The sequence below is a fragment of the Oryctolagus cuniculus genome, chromosome 1 (genome assembly GCF_051225735.1).
Source record: "Oryctolagus cuniculus isolate XC-2025 breed Fujian yellow rabbit chromosome 1, ASM5122573v1, whole genome shotgun sequence".
Classification (NCBI taxonomy): domain Eukaryota; kingdom Metazoa; phylum Chordata; class Mammalia; order Lagomorpha; family Leporidae; genus Oryctolagus; species Oryctolagus cuniculus.
This window is the reverse complement of record NC_142867.1, coordinates 102,741,672-102,766,709: the sequence shown is the minus strand read 5'-3', so window position 1 is coordinate 102,766,709 and position 25,038 is coordinate 102,741,672. Positions and strand designations below refer to the sequence as shown.

General features: G+C 40.0%; 1 long non-coding RNA gene across 8 annotated transcripts in view; it reads right to left on the bottom strand.

Annotated features, from left to right (window-relative positions):
- Window positions 1–25,038, bottom strand: part of LOC103349468 (uncharacterized) — a 68,416-nt gene that overhangs the window by 8,896 nt on the left and 34,482 nt on the right. For 2 of the 8 annotated variants that reach the window (XR_007920662.3, XR_007920658.3), the window contains exons 2-4: window positions 17,043–17,215; window positions 9,901–10,279; window positions 1,080–2,599 (exon numbers count right to left, since the gene is read on the bottom strand). This is a non-coding gene — a long non-coding RNA (uncharacterized LOC103349468). Of the gene's footprint in view, window positions 1–1,079; window positions 2,600–9,900; window positions 11,649–17,042; window positions 17,216–25,038 lie in introns of those variants that run through there. The other 6 variants (XR_016219967.1, XR_016219964.1, XR_011390542.2 and 3 more) reach the window with 5 other exon arrangements.

The window sequence follows — 25,038 nt, the reverse complement described above, 5'->3', positions numbered from 1 at the left end:
TGGGGTCTACAGCTCAGTGCAGATCTAGCTGTGACCCCTGTGAGCCATGGGCTCCCCAGCAATCACTCAAGGACTGGCAGAGACTCCTGCCCAGTGTGCTGCCCCTGACCTCCCATCGCCGGTCCTGTTCCCAAGGGTTTTTCCAGAAAGTTCCACAGCAGACACTCTCCTCGCAGAGGCACGTGTGGCAAGCCATGCGTAGCAGGAATTAACACACACCCTCACCTTTAGCAGCCTTCAAGTCATGAGTACTGGCAGTGAGTGCACCACCGCCGAGTTCCTGAGACTCCGGGTTTGCTGCCTGCACTCCACAGATGTCCTTCCTGGAAAAGCAGCTCCAAGTGCATGTTCTGCTCCAGTCAAGAGTACCATCTCTGAACAGAGACCCTTTCAAGCTGCTCTTTCTAACTGGGACGCTACCTCTGGAAAAGGCTCGAATGGCAGACTGTTTAGAGGGAGGGATGCTAAGGGAACTCAAGTATACTAGGCTGATTTTTATTGTTCTTTTACACCCTAGAAGGCTGTGGAGATCTGAAGAATCTTGCTAGGTCCACTCTCAGGGCCTTAAGTCACAGAGGTTTAAGGATTGGAAATGTGGACAAACAGGGCAGCAGCAGGGGCTCGAGAAGCACAGCAGCCTCCTCCCTCTTCCCTCTTCCGAGAGAAGCTTCGGCTTCCCCTCCGTGAAGTGAATGGCATCCTCTGTTACCAGTATTTCTTGTTTGACGAGATTCACAAAAGAGAAATTTTTCTACTTGATTCTAGTATTCTTGAGCACCTATTCCTTCTTTTGAAAAGTTTTTATTTATATAAAAGAGCAAATTTCACTTCTTTCATATAAACGATTTTAAGAGCATAATGATACTTCCCACCCTAGACTCCTTCACTCACAGACTCCCACCCTCCCTCCTCCTTCTTTTCTTATATTTCAATTTACTTTATAATCACAAGTTTAATGTTACTTTCAATTTACTTTATAATCACAAGTTTAACCCTCCACTAAATAAACAATTCAACAAGCAGTAAGTAGAAAAGCCACTGTTCCTCAAGAGTATAGACAAGGGCCATAAACAGTAATCTTCTTTTATATTTTTATTTTATTTTATTTGAAAGTTGGAAGAGAAAAAGAGAGAGAAATCTCCCACATGCTGTTTCATTCCATAAATGCATGCAGTAGCCTGGGCTGGGCCCCGCCAAAGCCTTGAACCCAGACCTCAGTCCAGATCTCCTATAAGGCTGTCAGAGACCCAACTACTTGAGCCATCCCCTGATGTCTGTCAGAGTGCACTGTGGCATAATGCTGGGGTTGGGAGTAGAGCCAGGACCTGAACCCCACATACTCTGACATGGGTTGTGGTCCTACCAAGCAAAGTGTTAACTGTTTACCAAATGCTCTCCCCAAGTACTCAGTTACTGTCACACTTCAGCTTACCATGAAGGAAACTGAGTCACATAGATCAGAGAGAAAATTGGGAAACAGGTTCCTGAGACTCAGGGTTTGCTGTCTAAACTCCACTGTCCAAAACTAGCTGGTGCTTCCGAATCAAACCAATGAGTGGACCCAGTCACTGGGGAGTCCACATTGAGATGTTACTGCACTCAATCGGGTAGAGGCAAAACAGCTCTAATCCTACAGAATTCCATTCAAAGCTGGGAGTAAAGGGTGGGGTGAATGTGGTCCAGTGAGAAATTTCTAGAAAATGTAAGTTTATTTTGGTGCAAAATAAACTTTTTTCATGATACACATTTCCCAGGAACTCTTGGAAATATCTTTGTATGCTGTGGTCTCTGCCTTCAAGGAGCTGGCAAACCAGTCAGGGAGCCAATCCATGTCCCCACTGAAGAGCCAAAAACAATATCAAAGAACTTTATAACTGAAGGTCAGAATGGGAAGCTGGACAGCAGGTGATGGAATGATTAGTTTGGACTGCAGTAACTGAAGGTGAACTCATGGGAAAGACAGACTTTTATGTCGGGCAGCCTTGGAAGGAGACTTATTTGAAAGGTTTATTGACATGAAGACCTTTGGAAAAGTAATTGATCTGGTTTTCTAAAGTTTCCAATAACTATGAAGAAGCATCATCATCACTGCTGCCCAGAGCTCCCTAAGGGTGCTGAAATAGGCATATATGGCTCACAGAGCGTCATCTAAAATATTTAGCCTGTCTGTCTACCATCCCCCTTCTGAGTTATGAGGAAAACTGCAACCGGATGTGGGCTCTGAAGCCTTCTAGACTTGGCCTCAGACCACTGTTCTGGGATGTTTTGTTGATTGCCCAGAGAAAACTCACAGTATGCATTGTGGAACAGCTCTTGGAGGAGGGAAGTGTCAAGAATACTCTTGTCTATAACCATGAGAAGATGTAGTACTTGGAGCTTGCCAACTGTGTTTCTCTGGGTTCCTGAAAGCTTAGAACTCATTGATCTGAGCTCTTCTTGACTTCTTATATGTCTTTTGAGCAATTTCAAGATCTCAGACACAGCACAGAGAAGTGGAAACCCAAGAGGGAAGTGGAAATGACAGAGTCCACAAAGTTGCAGAGATCAGGAAGCCAACTTTTGCTCCTTTGGGTGCTCTTACACAATTCACATCATGTCTCTGTAAAAAGAGAAAAATATTTACATCTCAAGTTAATAATAATTAATTGAGATGATATGACAAGACATTATTGAATAGTTCCTATGTTCCAGACTTGTAATTAAAAATTATTGCAAGGGATACAAAAATGAATTCATTCACTTAGTAAATGTTTGGCTCAATGAATTAAACATGTTCTGTTGAAGGAGCTAAGCAAAACAAACAAACCAAAAAAAAAAAACCTAACCAGATCAATAAGTATAATATCAGGCATTAGTAAGTGCTATAGGGAAACAGTTGATAAAGGACAGGAAATAAAGGGGAAAGAGCAGGTCTACTCTAAACAGAGTGGCCAGAGATGCCTTCTCTGAAGAAGTGACATTACAGTATAAGAGGAAACAAAGTAAAGGAGAAGGCTAAGTACCTTTTTGATAGGAGAGCATTCCAGCAGAGGGGATGAGAAAGATACGTGGCAGGGGCATGCTTGCAAGTTCAAGGGAGTGAGGATCAGAGAGGTAGGCAAGGGCCAGATGTGGGACATTGGAGGCATTGGAAAGAGATTTAAATTTTGTTCTAAGAGTCGCAGGAAGCCTCTAGAGGGTATATATGTCCATACATATACATACATATATAATTTATATTTTCCAAGGATCACTTTGACTATTGCATGGAGAATACACTGGGATGGGGGAGCAGACAAGCATGGTGTCAGGAAGAGTAAGGACAAGTTAGGAGAGAGGATAATGACTAGGGTAGGGATAGAGATGCTTAGACTGGCAATACAGTTTGAAGATAAAGTTAATAGAATTTTCTGATGTGTAGTATGAGAGGAGAGAAGTCAGTAAAAAAAAACCCACAAATCTCCAGTTATTTTTTGTCTGAGCAACTGAATGAATGTTGCCATCATCACAGTGATTTGGAACAAAAAGGTTCTGGTGGAAAAGAAAGGGGTTTTGTTTGTTTTTTACTTTTTTTAAAAAATATTTATTTATTTATTTGAAAGGCAGAGCTACAGAAAGCTAGAGGCAGAGAGAGAGAGAGAGAGAGAGAGAGAGAGAGAAAGAGAATCTTCTAGCTGCGGCTTTACCCACTGTGCCACAGTGCCAGCTCCAAGGAAGTTTTAAGTTCAGTTTTGAACAGGCTGAGTTTAAGATGCTAAGAGGAGATATGTGAGTTTAGAGTTCTAGAGAGAGGTCAGAACTGGTGACATAAATTTGGGAGCTATCAGGATATGAATGAGATTCAAAAATATGACTGGATGAGATCATCCAAGAGTTAGGACAGCAGGAGAAAAAGTGTAAGAACCAAGCTCCTTGGAACTTTATTCTTTAGTATTTGGGAGGAGATAAGATGAACAAGTCTCAACCTCAAGAAATTCACAAGGATGTAAAGTAACTAGCACCATATCTGGGTCATGGGAGGTCAGTGAACATTACTTCTTTCTTTTTTCCTTGATAGAATAACTGAACTTTAAAGAGAGGTAAGTAATGACATAAATTCAAATGACAATAACTATTTCTCACCAGGCATATCAGTGCTTTAGGAGAAACAAGATGTGAAAATATAGGAGCATTAATTTTAGAGACCTAAGGACTAGATTTGGCAAGTTTCTTAAGGTCTTTAAACTTCACTTTCCATCTGCATTAAAAGGGGACAACAATAACAATGCCTGTTTTACAAAGTTGGCAGGCTGCTTAGTGGAGATAGTATATGTGGAAATATACGCAATTTTGTGCAATATCGTGAAATGTAAAATGCCATATAAATATTAGTTGGTAAGTGCTCTATCCTTTTAAAACAAGATGTGATGGTATCAAAAACATGTTCACAAATTCTTTAACACTCTTTCTTCAAAAGGGAGAGATGAATCCAGCTCCCTTGAATATAGGCCTGACTGAATGAATCATTTATAACCAGATAGGACAGAAATGATGCTTTGTGAGTTCTGAGGCTGTGTCATAGAAAGGGAAGCATCTACCTCTTCCTGTCTCTGGGAGTTGAAGATCTGGGAGGAACCCACCACGATGCCATGAAGATACTCAGGGACCCCTATAAACAGGTGTCCGTGGAAAGGAATAGAGGCCTCATGGCAATAACCAACATCTGCTTCAACTGATTCAACCTTCAGATGACAGCAAACTAGGCAGCATCTTGACTGCAGCCATAGGGGTCATGAGCCAGGACTCACCAGCCAAGCCAGTTTGGAGTTTCTGACCCACAGAGATTTTGAGACACTGTTAAATGTCTATTGTTGGTTTAAGTGCCTAGGTTTGGAGGTACTTCATTCTATACTGATAGATAACTAATCATACTGATCACACCAGTAGAAATCTTGTTAAAGAACCAAAGGCGAAGTTTCTCAACAATGGCTTGGATATTTGGGTGGCTGAGAAAAGCAGAAGGGGAGGGAGAGTGACCTGAGACTAAAGAAATAGGAATTTTTTTGAAGATACTAAATTATTTATTTCTCTGTAAAACAATAAACCATCACAAAACAATTCAATAATCAAAGAAAATTAAGAGCATAAACACTAACATAATTCTAAATAGCACAACTGGAAACACACTTTATGTCAGTGTTACTAATTGCAGTCAGTTTTCAACAGATCCATTATTAGCAATTTCATGTGGTACAATCCAAGTTCATCAACAAATACTAAGAATCCACTATCTGCTAAGATTTGTCTTGTATCTGTACAAACAGAAAAGGGAAAGATTGGCTTAAAAAACAGACTTCACTAATTTCAAAGACCCCACTGGAGGAAGAATTTGGTGTCATACTCTGTTTTTTAAAAGAATTAATTGAAAGACACGTTTTCCCCATGTTATAGCTACATATATAATGTTCTGAAAATATGCTAAATGGATCCTGGAAAAAATTCTTGAACCAAATGTTTAATATGGTATAGCCAAGTTTAGCACTAAATGATAGTACTGGAATGACTGACACTGCTTATGGCCTCCTAACTATAGAAGCATTAGCAGTTTGGGGCTGTGATGCCTGTATGGCTTACAAGGATGTCCAGTTAATGCGCACCAGAGAAACGTTTGGTCCACCTGCAGTGGGCAGTGATGCATAATTGGAGGCATTAGCTGAAGTGTTTTTTTTTTTTTTTCCGCTGTGTGTTACAGAGAGTCAGTAACAGGATGTTAATGTTTTACGTTGTTTTCTAAAAATGCACATGCAAGAAAGTTATTTACCTTTTAGTTTTTATTAATAATCTACTTCATTCTAGTGGAAATTTTGTATTTGGTCGCTATCTTAAATGAGAATAATGTATATGGGGGTGCTTTAGAAACATTTATAAATAAATGTTAGTTGTCATTATTTATCATTAACATAAAAGCCTCTTGAAGCTTCAAAATAATATATAACAAATGTAGGCAAGTTTAACTTTTAAAAGAAATAGGAATTTGGTCCCGGCTCACTTATGAGGCAGTTGTGTCATGGGCCTCATTTCATTCTGTAGTCTCTAATGTCTTCCTCTCTAAAGAATACCTCTGAGAAGGCTAAAGGCTTCTGAGTTTTCATTTTCTCATGGCTAATTTGTCTCCTGGGGTTAAGATGAGTTGTTTATTGACCATAACATCATGTACCCACTTGAACACTTTCTTCCTTTAAGGCCCTGTCTACTTACTGCCATGCCACAAGCCAACCAGTCTCATAAATTATGTGCTGGGAAAACCTGCTTCCTCCAAACAGCTTACAGATTCTTGAAACTGCCATTAAGAAGTAATTTGTTTGCTATCATCTAATATTTTTATAAAAGATGAAGTTGAATTTGTTTACAAGTTTTATTTATTTGAAAGAGTTACAAAGAGAAGGAGAGAGAAAAATATCTTCCATCTGTGCCAGGTCACTCTCCAAATGGCCACAATAGCCAGGGCTGAGCCAGGCTGAAGCCAGGAGCCTGGAACTCCTTCCAGGTCCCACATGGGTGGCAGGGGCCCAAGTAGTTGGGCCATTTTCTGCTTCTTTCCTAGATACATTATTAGCAAGGAGCTACATCAGAAGTGGAGCAGCAGAGCTCAGACTGGTGCTCATATGTGATGCTGGCATTTTGCAGGCAGCGTCCCAACCTTCTGCACTGCAAAGCTGGCCCCTGGCATCATTTAATATTAGAATATATACTTCAGTAAGATTTCTTATATTAGTTTTCTATGGCTACTGTAACAAACAACTCAAATTTAGAGGATTAAAACAACACAACTAGGGACCTGCACAGCGGTGCAGTGGGTTAAGCCGCTACCTGTAATGCTGGCCTGTCATATGAGGGCCAGTTCAAGGCCTGGTTGCTCCACTTGCAATCCAGCTCCCTGCTAATGTGCCTGGGAAAATAATGGAAGACGAAATAAGTACTTGGGCCCCTGCTATCCACGTGAAATCCAATGGAGTTCTGGCTCCTTATTTCAGCCTGGCCCAGCTCAGGCTGTTGTGGCCATTTTGGGAGTGAACCAGAGGATGGAAAATAAATCAATCTCTCTCTCTGTCTCTCTCTCTCTCTCATTCTCTCTGCCTTCTCTCTCTGTAACTCTGCCTTTCAAATCAAATAAATCTTTAGAAAACACAACATTTTATCTTTATTCTTTTACAGTTCAAAAGGTCAGAAATTGAAAATCCATCTCAGTGTGTTAAAATGAAGATGTCAGCAGAGCTGTATCCCTTCTGGAATCTCTTCCTCGCCTGTTCCAGTCTGGGGGTCACCCACAGTCCTTAGCTCACAGCCCCTGGCGATGTTCAAGCGCTGTTTCCAGCATCTCTGCTTCTCTGACTTCCCCCACCTCTCCTACCAGGACCTTTATGGGGCCCACTAACAGTCAGCATCATCTCCCCAGCTCAGGGTCCTTACTTCTCCCTGCCTTTGAGAAGACTTGCTATCTAAGAAGTGTAAGGCAATTGCATAAATAACCACGACATTAGTCAAGATGTGGACAAGCTACCTCAGTCAACATTTACAACATAAGAAAGGTAACTCGGGGCCAATGTTATGGCATGGCAGGTAAAGCCTCCATCTGCAACACTGGCATCCTATATGGATGCCAGTTTATGTCCCGAATGCCCCAGTTCCGATCCAGCTCCCTGCTAATGGCCCAGGAAAAGAAGCAGAAGATGGCCCACTTGTTTGGGCCCCTTTCACCCACGTGGGAGACCTGGATGATGGTTCTGGCTTTGGCCTGGTCCAGCCCTGGCCACTGCAGCCATATGAGGAGTAAAGCAGTGGCTGGAAGATCTGTCCCTCTCTATAACTCTGACTTTCAAATAAATAAATAAATCTTTTAGAAAAGGCAACTTTCAGAGATTTTAAGAGAAACATGCAGAGGAAATAATAGGAAAGAAACAAGTTCTATTATGTTTCAAGCCCAGGTAATTGAAATGAAAAAATATCAATATAAAAATAAATAAAATATTTATATAAATATAACATAAATAAAAATCAATATAATCATGGAACTCAGACTGGCACAAACTGCCTTCAGTTATACAAGTATAATGAGTGCAGTAGACATAAGGTAGATGCTCAAACAGTAAGCATATTTAGTAGAAAAAAATTAAGTAAAAAAGGAAAATATTTAAGATTTGCGTAACAGTTTTTAAAGTGTTCTTGCCATTTGTTCTAGTCATTTCAATTTTAGGAGCTAATTGTGAAATCATCTTAATTAGGAAAAAAATATAATTATAAAAGCTTTATCATGTTTTTTATAATATAACAAACTATAAAGAATAAAATTGCTTTGAGACATTTTCTAGAACATTTAGTTCAGGATACACAGCAGGTAGTTGGAAGTGAGATATCATTTGGAGCTAAAAAGAGAAATTAGAGTTGGAGATACAAATCTGAATGCCATTTGTATGACACCTTGGAATTAGGTAAAATATTCAAAAGTAAAAAAAAAAAAACTATAAAAGGACTACAAAAAGAATTTTGAAGGAGATGTAGGGAGAAACCATGATGATGAATGGTCAATAAACAGGGGAATCAGCACAACTAATATTGCAAATGCTAATAAGTGTCAAAAGAGGTGCTTAGCACCCTAAGCTATTTCAGATCACCAATAAGAGCCCACAATTAGAATGAGATGTAAAACATTGCAGGATATTTCCATCATACAGAGGATATAGGTGAAATAACCTCATGATTATAAATAATAGTAAAAATTAGTTCAATTTGATCCTAGTTCAATGTGACATCTCAACAAGCACTTGCTGAATGAATGTTCTAAAAAATAAGATAAAGAAGTTCCAAGTTTTTATAATGGATTATCTTTGCTTTTTTTTTTTTTTTTTTTTTTTGTCAGGCAGAGTTAGACAGTGAGAGAGAGAGAGAGAGAAAGTGATTATCTTTGCTTTTAATAATGCATTTTAAAAAATATTTACATATTTGAAAGAGTGATGGGGGATGGGAGAGGGAGAGAGACAGAGACAGAAAGATATCTTCCATCCACTGATTCACTCCCCACATGGCCACACAGCCACATCTAGGCTAGGCTAAAGCCAGCAGCTAGGAACTCCATCTGGGTCTCAGATATGAGTGGCAGGGGCCCAAGCACTTGGGTCATCTTCTGCTGCTTTCCCAGGTACATTAACAGGAAGTTGGATCAGAAGTGGAGCAACAGAGACAGAATGAGCACTCTAATAAGGGATGCCATCATTGCAAGTGGCAGCTTACCTGCTTGCCACAACACTAGTCCCTTCATAATATTTACTTGTAAGTTTACATAATTTAATTTAATAATATCTGTATTTAACAAGCTAAGATAATTCCTGAAAATATGACTAACAGTTGTGAGCCTGGAAGATGTTGCTCTGACAAACCAGTGATCTGGCTCAAAAGTGCACAATTCAGTCATTTCATATTGATTCCATTTCTGCTGTTTGCTGGACCCTGAGCTAGTTGCTGGGAAGACAAATGTAATTAAGAGATAGCCTTTACACTTGAAAATCTCAATTCAATGGAGGGCACATACTTGGAACTAGACACTAGCAATATGCACAAGTATAATCCGTGTTGTAGTAGAAGCCTATAAAAGCTTGACAAGAGCACAGAAGAGGAAGTTACCAATCCTGGTGCATCTGAAAAGTTTAAGAAGGCTGTAGTCCTTATCGTAAATTATAGATGCTTCAATGAGCTGGTCTCTCCTTGCTTACCATCCCAGCTCCCATAACTGTTCTGCTGGCGTCTAGGTAGTGGCAGCATAACACAATGATGAGGGGCACAGGTTGTGCAGTCAGTAGGAACTGACTTTCAATATATCTTCTGCTATGTATCAGTATTCAATGGTTAAAAGATCTTCATTTGCAATATACAGCGAATACTACTTACCTTGCAAGGTTGTATAAATTGATGGAGATGATATCAATAAAATATTTAGAATGTACTTGATACATAACTTGCAATAAGCTGTAGCAGGTGTTAGATATTTTATTGGTCCCACACCACGTTCCAGGGATAATGAAGCACCTGCAGTTCTCTGCGCACAACTTGATTCTTCAGGATCTGTGTTTTTGCCTGGTAAATGCCTGCTTATTCTTCAAAATTTAATGCAAACATCTGGTCTCCTCTGTCAAGAATTAGACATTCTCGCCTCTGTGTTACTGCACACCAAGTAAATCTCTCATTATAGCACAGATCACAAAATAACATGAACTGGGGATCCCTTGAGGGTGGGGCCATGTGCTATTCCTTTTGGCATCCACAGTGCCTAACACAAAGTAGACATAAGATGAATTTCCAATTAGTGAGCATATTTAGCAGACAAAGATAAAAATTTCAGTGACAAGGGAAAAATTTAAGATTCTAATGATGTTATGTTTTTTAAATGCTTTTGCTATTTACCAAGTTTAGGAATTAATTAGAAAATAATCCTAATTAGAGAAAACATTATAAATATCAAAATTTTTTGCAGTACAATTCATATCACCACCCATAAAATAAAAGATGCTAAAAATACAGTGGAGACAGATTATCAATGCAAATGTGTACAACTGCTTGACAAAGTATTGCAATCATTAAAAATGATAGGTTTAAAACCTAAACAATGATATATGTTTACTTTGATTTGGACATTGTACAGTGTATACATGTATTAAAATGTCACATAGTACTTTGTGAATATATGCAATTTATACAATTTTCATGAGTTAGGAATTTTAAGAATTAAAAAAAATGTATTAGGAAATCTTGGGGTACCAGTTAACAATATTATTTCAGATCATTTAGGGAAAAACTGTTTTTGCAGAATTCTTGCAGCATTTCAATAAGCTGGAGATTATGTCAATATAAAAAGTGCTTAAAATGCTGCATATTGACAGTGGAATATAGCAGTGGTATAAACATGAATGAAAAAAGCAAAAAAAATGTAAAGTAATGTTTAAATGCACAAGCACACATGCACATATGCTCATACAGAAAATACTGGTAAGAAATAAACCAAACTTCCCAACAGAGCTGGGGTTTGAGTACAGGGACTACAGGTGATTTTATTATTCATTTCCTTTGTTGTTGAAGGGACTATTTCAAAATTCACCCTCTACATTTTAAAATAAATAATGGGTTACTTTATAAAGTTCTAAAATTATAATGTACTATCCAAATTGGTTTTCTTTTTTTTTAAAGATTTATTTATTTATTTGAAAGTCAGAGTTACACAGAGAGAGAAGGAGAGGCAGAGAGAGGTCTTCCATCTGCTGGTTCACTCCCCAATTGGCTGCAATGGCCAGAGCTGTGCTGATCCGAAGCCGAGAGCCAGGAGCTTCTTCCAGGTCTCCCACATGGGTTCAGGGGCCCAGGGACTTGGGCCATCTTCTACTGCTTTCCTAGGCCATAGCAGAAAGCTGGATTGGAAGTGGAGCAGCTGGGACTCGAACCAGTGCCCATATGGATGCCGGCACTGCAGGTGGTGGCTTTACCCACGGTGCTGGCCCCTCAACAGGGCCTTCTAAATTTATCTAAGAGCATTCAGCACTCTGAAGGCAGGATCAGAAGGAAGTAGGAGCTGGACTTCCTGGGATGTGAAGGGATCTGAGGCTCCCACTTGCAGCATCATGGGCACCGTGATGCTGAGGTCCAGTCTGCATGGGGGAAAAGTTAGAGTACTTTGGCTGAGAAAATAAGACTAGAGGGGAGAATTTTAGAGCTTTAAGTCTTGGAAATAAAATCATCTCAGAGCCATGCTGAAATAAATGGGTAGCTTGTTTGGTCTTATTTTAAAATATGGTTTTAGTAAGCTAATTCATCTGGTTTCCTAGCCCACAGCTTAGCAGCAGTTAGTTCAATGAGGTATATTTAGTAAACTAGATTGGCTGGTCCAAGCTGCTAGATGCAGATTTTCCAGCAACAAAAATAGGAGCTAGTTCTCCAGAGGCAGCAGACACTAAGACCTAGAAAGTATAGCAAACAAATGAAAGGCCCCAGAAAGAGGCAAATGTTGTACATCCCTGAATACTACATATTGTGGTGTTGTACATATCATTGTGTCACAGGGTGATATGGAATACAGGATAGCAACCCCTGTTTGAAACAATGATTCCTACATGACAAATAGGAACCCGGTATCTTCTCTTTATAGTAGCGAAAAACAATGAGAAAATGTATGTGAAAGCACTTTGTAGTATGTAAAATGCTACACAATTGATTAATCATCATTTTGGTATCCTCTGTGCATGAATTTATAATGATACACATAATGCATTTTAAATGCTTCCGTCCAAGCCAATTAATTTTTTAATTGGCACTTAGAATTATGATTTTAATTTATTTGGAAGTTTTATTTATGCAGAATGCCTCATTTTCTAATATTGCTGAATAAAAAAGACATTGTTCCACAGGGATGATGTCTCATAACTTAGAACAAATGACTTATTCAGATACTTTCCAGAACAAATTTAGAGAGAGAGAGAGACAGAGAGAGAGAGAGAGAGGAGGGAGGGAGGGAGGGAGGGAGAAAGAATGAGAATGAGAATGAATGGCTCCGATCATCTGGGGGAGGGGATTCCCCAGATATAGAAAGAAGGAGCAAAAAAGGCTACAGGGTTTTCTAAAATAAACTTTCGTTACTCCCCACTTTTGGTAAGTGTTGGCCTGTGACTGGCAGCCAGGCTGCATGCCAAATTCCAAGAGGATAAGTAAATAAACAGTTAATGCACATTATTCTGCAAATTTGCACATGTCCACCCACACAAGTACTAAATTAGACTTTTCCCAACTGAAATCAGGCTGCAGGCAATAAGAACTGCTACCTATCCTTTCCTCATTAGGTGTCCTTATTGTGGCTTTGGCTCTGGAGAGTATTTTGATTGTCAAGAAAGGAAATAGTTAATGTGAGCCATTTTTCTTGAGTCAGATCTGTTCCTAAGCATGGCAACTTTACTTGTTGTCTTTGAGGAGAAGCTACAGACAGTGGTGTGATCAGATTTATGCTTGTAGAAAAAACAAGCCTACGTTCCCTGGAATGTCTTCACTTTGACCAGCTCCAACCAGATTTGATTGCTGTTTGATTTCCAAAGGGCCATGTGCCTGAGTGCCCAGGGGAATAGCCAGTGCTGAGAATGAATATTGAAATACCAAGTCATTATTTGCTCTGGGGGACTGCCAAAGCTGCCTGCTGCCTGGGTTTTAGGGGAGCCAAATAAGGGGTTCCTATTTTAAAGGAGTCAGAGTAATATAATTCTCCATGGCCCCTTTCAGAACAGAATGAAGCCACTGCAAACAGTGATGAAGCAAAATGTGCGGTGGTCATATTTTTTATTGTGACCAAAGAATCAGTGGTGGGGCCCAAGCCCACTAATTCTGAGTGGATTCTTATTTGCCCTGCCCAATGTGTGTGTGCAGATGGAATTAGCGAAAGATGAGTGGTCAAGGGCAGGTTTGAGGAGTGGTACACTCAGGGCCCCAAGGACAAGCTCCGTGAGCAGCCTGGGCAGAAGTGGAAAAGCAGTGGCAGAGATTGTAACCTGTGAGGCAATTGCTCACAGCACCTTAGCTGGTGCCCTCCCTCTGTGGACACCTAATTTATCAAGGGCAGGGACAGCGAGGCGTCGGATCAAGAGCATGGGCTAAGGGTTCCCCAGGCACTTTTCTGAGAGCTGATAGTTCTGAAGGTCATCCTGCTAAAACGGGGAGTAATTTCATGGGCTGGTGGTGATTCTGCCTTTGGTAGTGACAGTTTAGACCAATCAGAAAATTTAGGATCCTCCACTCTGTAGTGATGAAGAAGAATTTTATAAGTGCTGTCTGCTATGAAACAGAAATAAAAAAAAAGTTCCCTTGGGGGTAATGTACTCACCATTAAAGTTAAAGTCACCCCTTCCAAAAGTGAGTTCCAAGTTCCCAATAGGAGTAAATATCTTCTTTTAGTAGCATTTCACTTAATCAGAAATACACAATCATTTATTTTTTTTAAGAATAGTTCTCCTTTACCTAATGCATTGCCCTTGAAAACTACAAGGCCCAGGAGTGTGGGACCTTGGCTGGATGGAACAGGATTGATTGGAAAGCTAGGTCAGAGTGCAGCTTTTACCATAAACAACAGGACCCCTGATTGGAGTGAAAGCCAACTCTGGAGTTTCCTGTAACCATGGCAACGAGATCAGGAGCCCATATTAATGATAAGCAAAAACAATTGGCAGTTTGCCTAGGCATCACTTAGAAGAATTAGCTTCCTAAGGTGAGTGCTGCAAACAGAGCCTGCAGAATAATAGTTCTGGAATAGGCCCTCCGTTCAGCAGCAATCACTTGTTCTCTCTGAGAAAACCGCCTCGTGGGCCCGTCTCAGTGCTGGCTGCAGTGCAGATGTACACAGGGGACTGTAGATACAGAATGTTATCTGAGATCATGGAGCAGAGCCCATTCTTGGCAATGGTTTCTTAAATATTGTATCTTTTTTTTAAAGGTTTACTTATGTGTTAATTTAAAAGGCAGAGTGACAGAGAGAGCGGAAGAGACAGAAAGAGAGATAGGGAGAGCTCTTCCATTGCTGGTTCACTTCACAAGTGACTGAAAAGGCCAGCACTGGGCCAGGCTGAAGCCAGGAAATGCTATCGTGGTTTGACTGGGGCCATCTTTGCTGCATTCCCAGGCACACTGGCAGGGAGCTGCATCAGAGTGGAGCAGCTGGGACTTGAACTGGCACTCTAGTATGGGAGACTGGCATCACAAGTGGTGGCTTAACCCACTGTGCCACAGCACCAGCCCAGTGTTGTATCTATTTCTGAGTTATTGAAATTATAGCCAGGCTCCACTGAAATGTTAGTGCCTAACGCAACTGAAATGCTCCAATTGCTGTGATAAGTAGCTTCATTGTAAACCCAGACTATCCAAGAACAGATCTTTGCCTTTGCACAAAATTCATAAGGTTCTAGGAACCCAATAACAGAAGTTTTGTGTTCCTAAATGGTACTCAAGGATTGGTCTCATCAGTGGGATTTGGTGGATAGACTTCAACTTTGGTGTCAGCCAGGGCTCTAGGTGGTGCTCCAATATGGGAGGCCAGCATCACAAGCAGCAGTGTAATCTGCTGGGTCACAACACTGGCCACAGGTTTCAAAATTTTTGTACCAAAGTAAGTTTACCTTTTAATTTCATTTTTCTACAAACGTTTTGAAGTAGGCTAACATACGTGGATTAGCACATTTATACCATCTATTGTCTAACGAGCTCAACAAATGTGTGCTTGACTGAAGGCAGTTCATCCAACTTGGATTGGATTGATTTTCTCCCCTCTTGGCCCCTCAGTTCGCACTTACTCATGAAAGCATCTGGGTTGGGCAGTAGACAGTGTAACTCCAGGAGGGGATCCAGCGTGGATTCTAAGCAGAGTTTGGGGCAGGGTAGAAGCAGCAAAACCACAGGGTTGGGAGAGTGTGTGTTGTCTATGACTCCCTGCACAGGCTGGAGCTGTGTAGCCAAATCCCAACATTCATGTCCCACTTTTGTTCCCATGACTGGTCTGCTTGCTTAGCAGAGATGACCCTGTCATTAATCCAAAATTTCCCTAATTTGTTTCTCTACTTCTAGACCTAAACTAATAGTATTTTCTTCTCTTTAAGAAAAACTGTACACCATTGGATAACAGGAGAAAGACTTTGAGGGTCTCAAACCTCACTTTGAGGGTAATAAGAAAGTTTGTATCTTCCTTTTGATCCTTATGTTTACATCATGAATTTTTCATAAAGATCACTTCCCTTTATCTTTCACAGATGCATCAATAAGATAATGTACTGCAAAGAGTTTTTGTAAGCTTCAAAAGACGACACCAAGTTAAGTTGTTACAGGAATAAAAAGGGAGCACGGCTTCTTGCCTCTGTTCCATCACTTTTAACTTAAGGAATTTGTAAACTTGGATTTGGGTCCTGGAGCCAGCTCCTCTGTCCCGCCTTCAGGAATGTCACAGCTGAGTCAGTGTGTTCTGTGGGGCCTTCCTCTCATCCCCAACAGTCTCTTCTCCATGGCCTGAACCATCTCTTAGTTGGATGCTTGCCTGCTTCATACCAATTATGCTCTCAAGCACAGTGAAAATTTAAACCAAGCTCCTTTGGGTGTTTCTAGGAGCTAGACAGTCTTGACTTTGCAATTATATGGTACTTCATTATCTCCTGTGAGCATTGCTTTTGTGGCCACTATCACTCCAGGAAGTACAGAGTGCCCTAGCCAAAAGTAAGTCCTGGAGGGTTTCCAGTTCTTCTCAAAGGGCAATTGACTCTTTGGTAATAGCTGGTATTCTAGACTTTGCAGTACAAGATGAGAAATTCAGCCTTTCAAAAATAGCAGTCGGGGCCAGCATTATGGTATGGTGGGTAAAACCACCACCTGGAATGCTGGCATCCCACATGGGCACTGGTTTGAGACCCTGCTGCTCCATTTCCAATCCAGGTCCCATCTAATGCACCTGGGAAAACAGCAGAAGATGGCCCAAGAGCTTGGGTTCCTACATGGGAGACCTGGGAGAAGCTCCAGGCTCCTGACTTTTGCCTGGCCCAGCCCTGGCCATTGTGGCTATCTAGGGACTGAAGATCTCTCTGTCTCTCACTCTTTCTTGGTAACTCTGCCTTTCAAATAAATAAATAAATAAATAAATCTTTAAACAACAGAAATACAGGGGTCATAATGATAGCAAACATTCTACAGTACTTTCTATGTTGTAGGCAGCATTTTAAATTATTTTTAAGTATTACATCTTTAGATAATCCACATTATAGCTCATGAGGGAGGTGCTTTTGTTACCCCACTACGTAGATGATGAGGCTGGGGCACAGAGACATAAATGCTTTGCTCAAAGTCGTATAGCTAAACAGTAGTAGACCAGCATCTGATCCCAGGCATTATGGTTCTATACTGTTAATTACAAAGTTGGTCATAAAAAGGGGCATAGGAAAGAAAAACATACAAATTCTAAAATCTTATTATAGCAAGAATTATCAAGTATTTCCCCCTCATTAAGACTCTTTGAAGATACAAAATTTTGTTACCTAAATGTTTTCTTCTGCCATCCAGCCCTCTGGTGATAATCAACAATCACACAAAACATCTTCCCTTCTCCCTTCCTTCTTCTCCTCCTTCCACATCCATTGACTCCTAGTATTTACTAGGAACTGACCTCAGAATGTGCAGAGATAAATTTTGTCAGCAGGTAGTTCACAATCTGTTGGGGAAGCAGACATTTAACTTGTAGTTGACTGTATTAGAGCAGAAACATAAAGAATCCCGCCACCTCTGGACTTCTAGGGATATAGGAAAATAAAAAGAAGACATAAGAGTTGAGAAAAGTCGGTAAGTAGATATTGATTAACTCCTAATAATTGAAAGCCCTTTCAATTCAATAAATATTTATAGAGAATTTATTATGGATCAAGCAGTATATATTAGGTGTCATATGTATATGAAAGATAAGAAGATCCCTGCCTCAAGATGCATTACAGGCCAGCGCCGCGGCTCACTAGGCTAATCCTCTGCCTTGCGGCACCAGCACACGGGGTTCTAGTCCCGGTCTGGGCGCCGGATTGTGTCCCGGTTGCCTCTCTTCCAGGCCAGCTCTCTGCTGTGGCCCAGGAGTGCAGTGGAGGATGGCCCAAGTGCTTGGGCCCTGCAACACATGGGAGAACAGGATAAGTGCCTGGCTCCTGCCATTGGATCAGCGCAGTGCGCTGGCCGCAGCGCGCCAGACGCGGCAGCCATTGGAGGGTGAACCAACAGCAAAGGAAGACCTTTCTCTCTGTCTCTCTCTCACTGTCCACTCTGCCTGTCAAGAAAAAAAAAAGATGCATTACAGTATTACTGAGGAAATAAACAAAAGTGTCACCAAAAAATTGTTACAGATGTATGATAAAGGCCAAATGTGTCCTGTAGATAAGAAATAGAAGATGAAAATAGGAAGCAATAAATATGGAGTTGGGTAGTCACAAAGAATTTCGTGGAAAGAGGACATTGCTATCTGTGCTTTGTGTAGTAAACTTACCCTAGTTCCATCTTATGGACCCTTATTTTCCCTTAGCTAGAATTTCTTTACAAAGTTTTAGGGGTTGGTGTTGTGGTAGAGTGGATTCAGCCACCATTTGTGATGCCAGCATCCCATAGCAGAGTGCTAGTTCCAGGGATGGCTGCTCTGCTTCTGACCCAGCTCCCTGCTAATGTGCCTTGGAAGGCAATGGTAGATGGCTCAAGTGTTTGGGTCCTTGCCACCCATGTGGGAAACCTGAATGTAGTCCCTGGCTGCTGACTTTGGCATTTCTGAGTCCTAGCTATTGTAGCCATTTGGGAAATCAACCAGCAGATGGAAGATATCTCTCTTTCTCTTTCTGTTCTTCTTTCAAATAAATAAATCTATTTTTAAAAATACTTTATAAAAACAATTTTATTGCATTTATTTTTATAGGCTGATTAAATGATTTAAAAGGATAGACAAAGGATGAAGAAGTGGAGGGAAGAAATGAAGGAAGGAGGGAGGAAAAAGCAGGGGAAGAAACCACGTCTCCTCGAACTTTATGCTCTGAGGCAGAGGCATGCAGTTTAATCACATAGTATTATGTAAATACTGTTTTATTATTGTTTATTTTAAAGGCAGAGAGACAAACAAAGATATGCCACCTACTGGTTCACTCCCCAATTATCCACAACAACCAAGGGTAGGCCAGGCAGAAGCCAGGAGCCTCGAAATCCAACTGGGTCTCCAATGTGGATGTCAGGGGCCCAAGTGCTTGGGCCACTATCTTCTGCCTCCCACAGTACACATCAGGAGGAAGCTGAATTGGAAGCAGAGCTGATAGTTGAAGGTGGCACTCTGATATGAGATTTAGCCGTCCCACAAAGAGATTTAACGATATGCCAGATGTCCACTATTGTTATATAAATATGTGGTAAAACAAACCCTAGAAGAATGTAAGTTTAAGAGCTTGACTTCAGGGGTTCAACCCTTAGCTCTGCCACTTACAGGTCTGTGACTTTGGACAAGTTATTTTTGTCTTGAAAAAGCCTGAAGGAAAAAGTCAAACTTTTCTGAATATTAAGATTTAGGAAAGTTTTTTGTATTTGTGTGTGTGTGTGTGTGTCCTACTTCCTAGGTCGTATGTTGAAGCCTCAATTTCCTCATCTGTCAAATGGAAATGATAACAGGACTTTCCTCTATAGATGTATTGAGAGGATTGAATTAGATAATTACATTAATGTGTTCACTACAACCCTACATATTATATGATTACTAGTCATTAGGCCATTCTTTTTTTTAATATTTGAGAGACAGAAAGAGCCATAGACAGGAAGAGAGAGAGAACAGCAACAGAGCTCTAATCTATGGGTTCATGCCCCAAATGCCTGAGGGGCCAAGGCTGGGCTGGGGCCAAAGCTAGGAGTACAGATCACTCATGTGAGTGGTAAGGTCCCAATTACTTCAGCCATCACTGCTGCCTTCTGTGGCAGGAAGCTGGGAACACAAATTGGTGCCAGGAATCAATACTCTGATGTAGGACATGGGCATTTTAACCATTGTCTTAACTGCTGGGCTAAATTCCTACCCCTATTTCTTGAACATTAACTATATTCTAAGACTGAGCTAAATCCTGGGAATATATAACTAAATAAGCTATAGTCCCTACATTCAAGAATTTCACAATCAAGTGGGAGACACACTAGACAAATAATTTTAATATACTTTGCTATTTGCTAAATTAGCAGTGGGCACAAGCATACAGGCTTATCTCAGAGACACCACAGATTCAGCTCCAAACCACTCAATAAAGCAAATATAGCAGCAAAGTGGGTCACAAGAATATTTTGTTTTCCCACTGCATGCATATATATATATGTGTATATATATATATATATACACACACACACTCTGTTTATCCTGTAGTCTATTAGGTGGGCAATGGCATTATACCTTAAAAAAAAAAAAGTGCACAGTTTACTTTTAAAACAGTCTATAGTTTTCAAATGCTTGAAAAAGTCCTCTGACCCTTCAGCAAACCGTGCTGGTGGAGATTCTTGCCTCAGTGTTGCTGGCTGCTGACTGGTCAGGGTGGTGGTTTCTAAAGACTGAGGTGGCTATGGCAGTTTCTTAAAAGAAGATCACAATGAGGTTGACTGCATCAATTGGCTGCTTTCCAGCAGAGATGGCTCTGAAGTATGTGGTGCTGTTTGATAACCTTACTTCAAAATAAGAGTCATTCCTTTCAAATTTTAACACTTTTTTTTGATCCACTTAGTTTCCATAACATTATAAAGTCTTCGTTATCATTTGGACAGTGTTCATTGCATCTTCACTAGGAGTAGATTCCGGTTCAAGAAAACACCTTCCAGAGCTGGCAATGTGGAGCAGCAGGTCAACGCATCGCTTACAACACCAGAATGACATACTAGAGTGCTGGTTTGCATCCTGGCTATTGGGCAGTGAATTAGCAGACAGAAGACTCTCTCTCTCCCCCTCTCCCTGTCTCTCTCTCTTTCAAATAAATACATAGATAAATTTTTCAGAAAGAAACTACTTTTCTTTGCAGATTTATAAAAAGCAACTTCTCATTCATTAGAGTTTTTTCATGAGATTGTATCAATGCAGTCACATCTTTAGGTTCCACTTCTAATTCTACTTCTCTTGCTATTTCCACAATATCTGTAGTTACTTCCTTTGTGGAAGTCTTGGACCCCTAATGTCATTCATGAAGCTTGGAATCAACTTCTTCCAAATTCCTGTTGTTGTTATTTTGATTTCCTCCCATGAATCAAAATGTTCTTAATGGCATCCAAAAGACTGAATTCTTTCCATGAGGTTTTCAGTTTACTTTGCTCATATCTCCTGGAGGAATCACTTATACAAAATTTATTTACTTACACAATGTATTTCTTAAATAAGACTTGAGAGTCAGAATTGCTCCTTGATCTCGAATAGATGGTGTATTAGTGAGCAAGCAGCATCCACCTCATTCTGCATCTCCCTCAGAGTTCATGTGTGACGAGCTACATTGTTGATGCATGTCATATTTTGAAAGAGATCTTTTCTTCTGAGCAAGTGTCAACAGCGGGCTTAAAATATTCATTAAACCATGCTATTACCAGATGTGCTGTCATGCAGGCCTTATTGTTCTATTTATGGAGCACAGACAGAGCAAGTTTAGTACAATTTTAAAGGACCCTAGGATTTTCAGAATGATACAGGTTCATTTGCTTCAGCTTGAAGTCACCAGATGCATTAGCTACTAACAAGACAGTCAGCCTTCCTTGGAAGTCTTGAAGCCAGGAATTGACTATGGAAGCTATGGAAGTCCTAGATGGCATCTTCTTCCAATAGAGAATTGTTTCATCTGCAGTGAAAATCCATTTAGTGTTGTCATCTTCAATTATCCTAGCTAGATCTTCTAGATAAATCGCTACATCTATATGAGCACTTTTTACAACACCTTGCACATTTGTATTGTGAAGATGGCGTCTTTCCTTAAGCTTCATGAACAAACTTCTGCTAAATTCAAAGTTTTTTTTTCCTGCAGCTTTCTCACCTGGGTCAAATTGAAGAGCGTTCAGTTAGGCCTTGCTCTGGATTTGGCTTTAAGGGAATGTTGTAGCTAGTTTGATCTTGTATGCAGACCACTAAAACTTTCTCCATATTGGCAATAAGGTTGTTTCACTTTCTTATTCATGAGATTATTGGAGTAGCATTTTTCATGTCCTTCAATAATTTTTCCTGTGTGTTCACAAATTGGCTAACGGTTTGGTACAAGAAGCCTAGCTTGCAATCTGTCTTGGCTTTTGATATGCCTTCCTCACTAAGCTTAATGATTTCTAGCTCTTGATTTTATTTAAAATGGCTTTTCTTCCTTTCACTTAAATAGTTGAAGGACATTGTATGTTTACCAAATGGCCTAATTTCAATATTGTTGAATTTCAGGGAGTAGAGTGGCTGGTGGAGAGGGAGAAAGAAGGAAGGTATGGCTGATTAGTCGAACAATCATAACATACACATGTCAGTTAACTGTCTTCTTACAAGGGGAATGGTTTGTGGTACCTTAAAACAATGACAATAATATCAAATACCATTGACCGAAAATTACCATCAGATTTAATAATAGTGAAAAGTTTTGAAATAGAGAATTGCCACAGTAATTGTGACAGAGAGAAGTAAGCACATGCTTTTCAAAAAAACCATACCAATACACTGCTCAATATAGAGTTGCCACAAATTTTCAATTTGTAAATATAGTAATATCTGTAAAGTGCAATAAAGAGAAGAATAACAATAAGATGAGGCATTCCTGTGAATTCATACTACACTTTGGTTAGTATAGTATAAGAATACATTAACTTTGGGCCCGGCGTTGTGACATGGCAGGTAAAGCTACAGCTTGCAACGCCAGCATCCCATATGGGCGCCAGTTCGAGTCCTGACTGCTTTACTTCCAATCCAGCTCCCTTTTGAAGTACCTGGGAAAGCAGCAAAAGATGGCCCAGTCCCTGGGCCCCTGCACCCACATGGGAAACCCAGAAGAAACCCCTGGCTTCAGCCTGGTCCAGCCCAGGTCACTGTGGCCATTTGGGGAGTGCACCAAGGGATGGAAGACAGATCTCCCCCTGCCCCCAATTCTGTCTTTCAAATAAAATAAATCTATTTTTTTATAAAAACAAATTTTACTTTTACTAACCACATCAATCTTAGGCTAACATTGAATGCAGCGTCAACTAAAACTTCAGGATCTTTTTCTTGTGAATCATTGCTTATGCAAGTCTTATGCCTCTCATATTATACAATCCAACAGTTTAAAATATGTACAAGCTGAACATCCCTAATCCAAACTCCAGCTGCTTCAAAATATGAGGTTTGGGTGCCAAAGTGACACCACATGTAGAAAATTCCACACCTGATCCCATATGAAAGGTTGCAGTAAAAATGCAGACACATGAAAAATATTGATTGGGAGCAGGCATTTGGTGGAGCAGTTAAGACACCTGCATCCCATATGAGAGGGCCTGAATTTTAGTCCTGGTCCTGCTATCAATTCCAGCTTCCTATTGATGCCTTTTTGAGGCAGCAGGTGATGGCTTCAAGTAGTTGGGACCCTGTTACCCACATTGGAGACCTGGATTGAGTTCCTAGCTCAAGCCTCAACCTGGCCCAATCCTGGCTTTTGTAGGTATCCGGAGAGTGCACCATTGGGTAGGAGACCTCCTGTGTCTCCTTGTGTCCCTGTCTCTCCACCTTTCAAATAAATAAAAGAAATAAAAATTTAAATACATGTTGTATAAAATTACCTTCAGAATTAGGTGTATTAGGTATATATGAAACATAAATGAACTTTATGTTTAGATTTGGGTTCCATCCATAAGATATCTTCCTATGAACTTGTGTCTACAAATATTCCAAAATCTGAAAAAATCTGAAATCCGAAAGCCTTCTAGTCTTAAGCAGTTTTAGATAAGGAGTAACTCAGCCTGTATTACATTTCATCTACTTTATCATTCCAAATTGTTACCACTGCTTTAAATCTTAAGTATCATTCCTAGCCCTCAATCTCCCTGACAGGTGTGCATGATCTGTAGTATACTTTCCACATATTAATAGGTTTTTAAAGAAGATAGTCAAGGATGAACCCCATAGCACCATGAAAAATATTTTATTCATTACCCTTTTGATAGTCAACCCTACCACTCACTGAAAATTTTACCTCGCTATACTGTCATTTCAGCAAATGTTTTTTAGTTTTGTTCTTCAGAACATTTTAGGTGCCGTATTGGGTAGTAAGAGATTATAGTGTTTTGCTTAAGTCAAGGTATATTCCTTGTATAGTACACTAAACCTATCACCCAATAAAAGAAGAAAATTAATCCTTTAAAAATTTTGATTGCCAAAAATCATTGCCTTCTGTTATAGTACTAACCTGGTTAATGATTATCCTACCTCTCCAACTACTACCCAGTCTGCTCCCCATCACCTAAATTGTGACCTCTTTCAGGTCAGAAACATACAACCATTTGCAGTGACTAGCATACTTCCTGACATATAACAGATGATCAATAAATAGTTGTTGAATAAATGAATGAAACCATCTGTCCTATTTGGTCTAAGTTCAAGTTTTATCCAGGATATTCCTTGGCAGAGTTGCAATCAGTATTCCAGGCCAAATATGTGATCACTCTTCAGAATTTATTAAGTTATGGGTTATTAACAATAATAATTTTAGACATTAACCTAGGAATGATGGTGCAGTGTTAATGGATAGCAAGGGAAGAACACAGATAAATTTCTATTTCACCTCTGCCTTTTCAAGGAAATTATCTCCATGTTGAAAAGGGTAAAATAAAATCAACCAAATGGACGTAGAGACTTAAGGAAATCATCTGTCTGCTCCCAAAGAATACAAATTCCTTAGTGGATTAAGACCAGGAACTCAAAAAATCCTGTAAACAGTATCATTGTATCCATGCCAATGATTTCCAAAGAGATGTTGAGAAGGAGTCTTAGGACTGGCAATAGGTAAGATAGATAGCATCCTAGTTTTCTAAAGAAGAAAAAGAGTGAATTATGCCTGTTGGTGTAATTTCTTATTGTTAAAAGGAATGATTTTTGAAAAGCTAGAGGAGAAAGTGATGGTGTCTTAGATAGGCTCAGTTAAACGCCTGTCATTTTCTCTTTGACAATGTTACTGGATTATTTTCCTATCATTCAGCAATTACTGAGCTCTTGTCTGCGTTAAACACTATACTAGGTGCTAGGGATACAAAAGTAAGCAGGATAAATATGGCCCTTCCTGTTCTGCCTTAACAATCTAGCGTAGGAACCACAACTGTTAGCTCATAAATCATATATGCCAATCAACACTGGCTGGTACACTGTTTTTAAAAATATTTTTAATTAGCTGGCATTATTTTTAATCAGAATTTTTCTATGACAATCTAGATCTCTAATTTATTTTGAGATAAGAGGAAAATCTGAAGACTTTGATATCCAAGAAATGAGCATTCGAGAAGGAATGCATTGGGGTAGGTGGG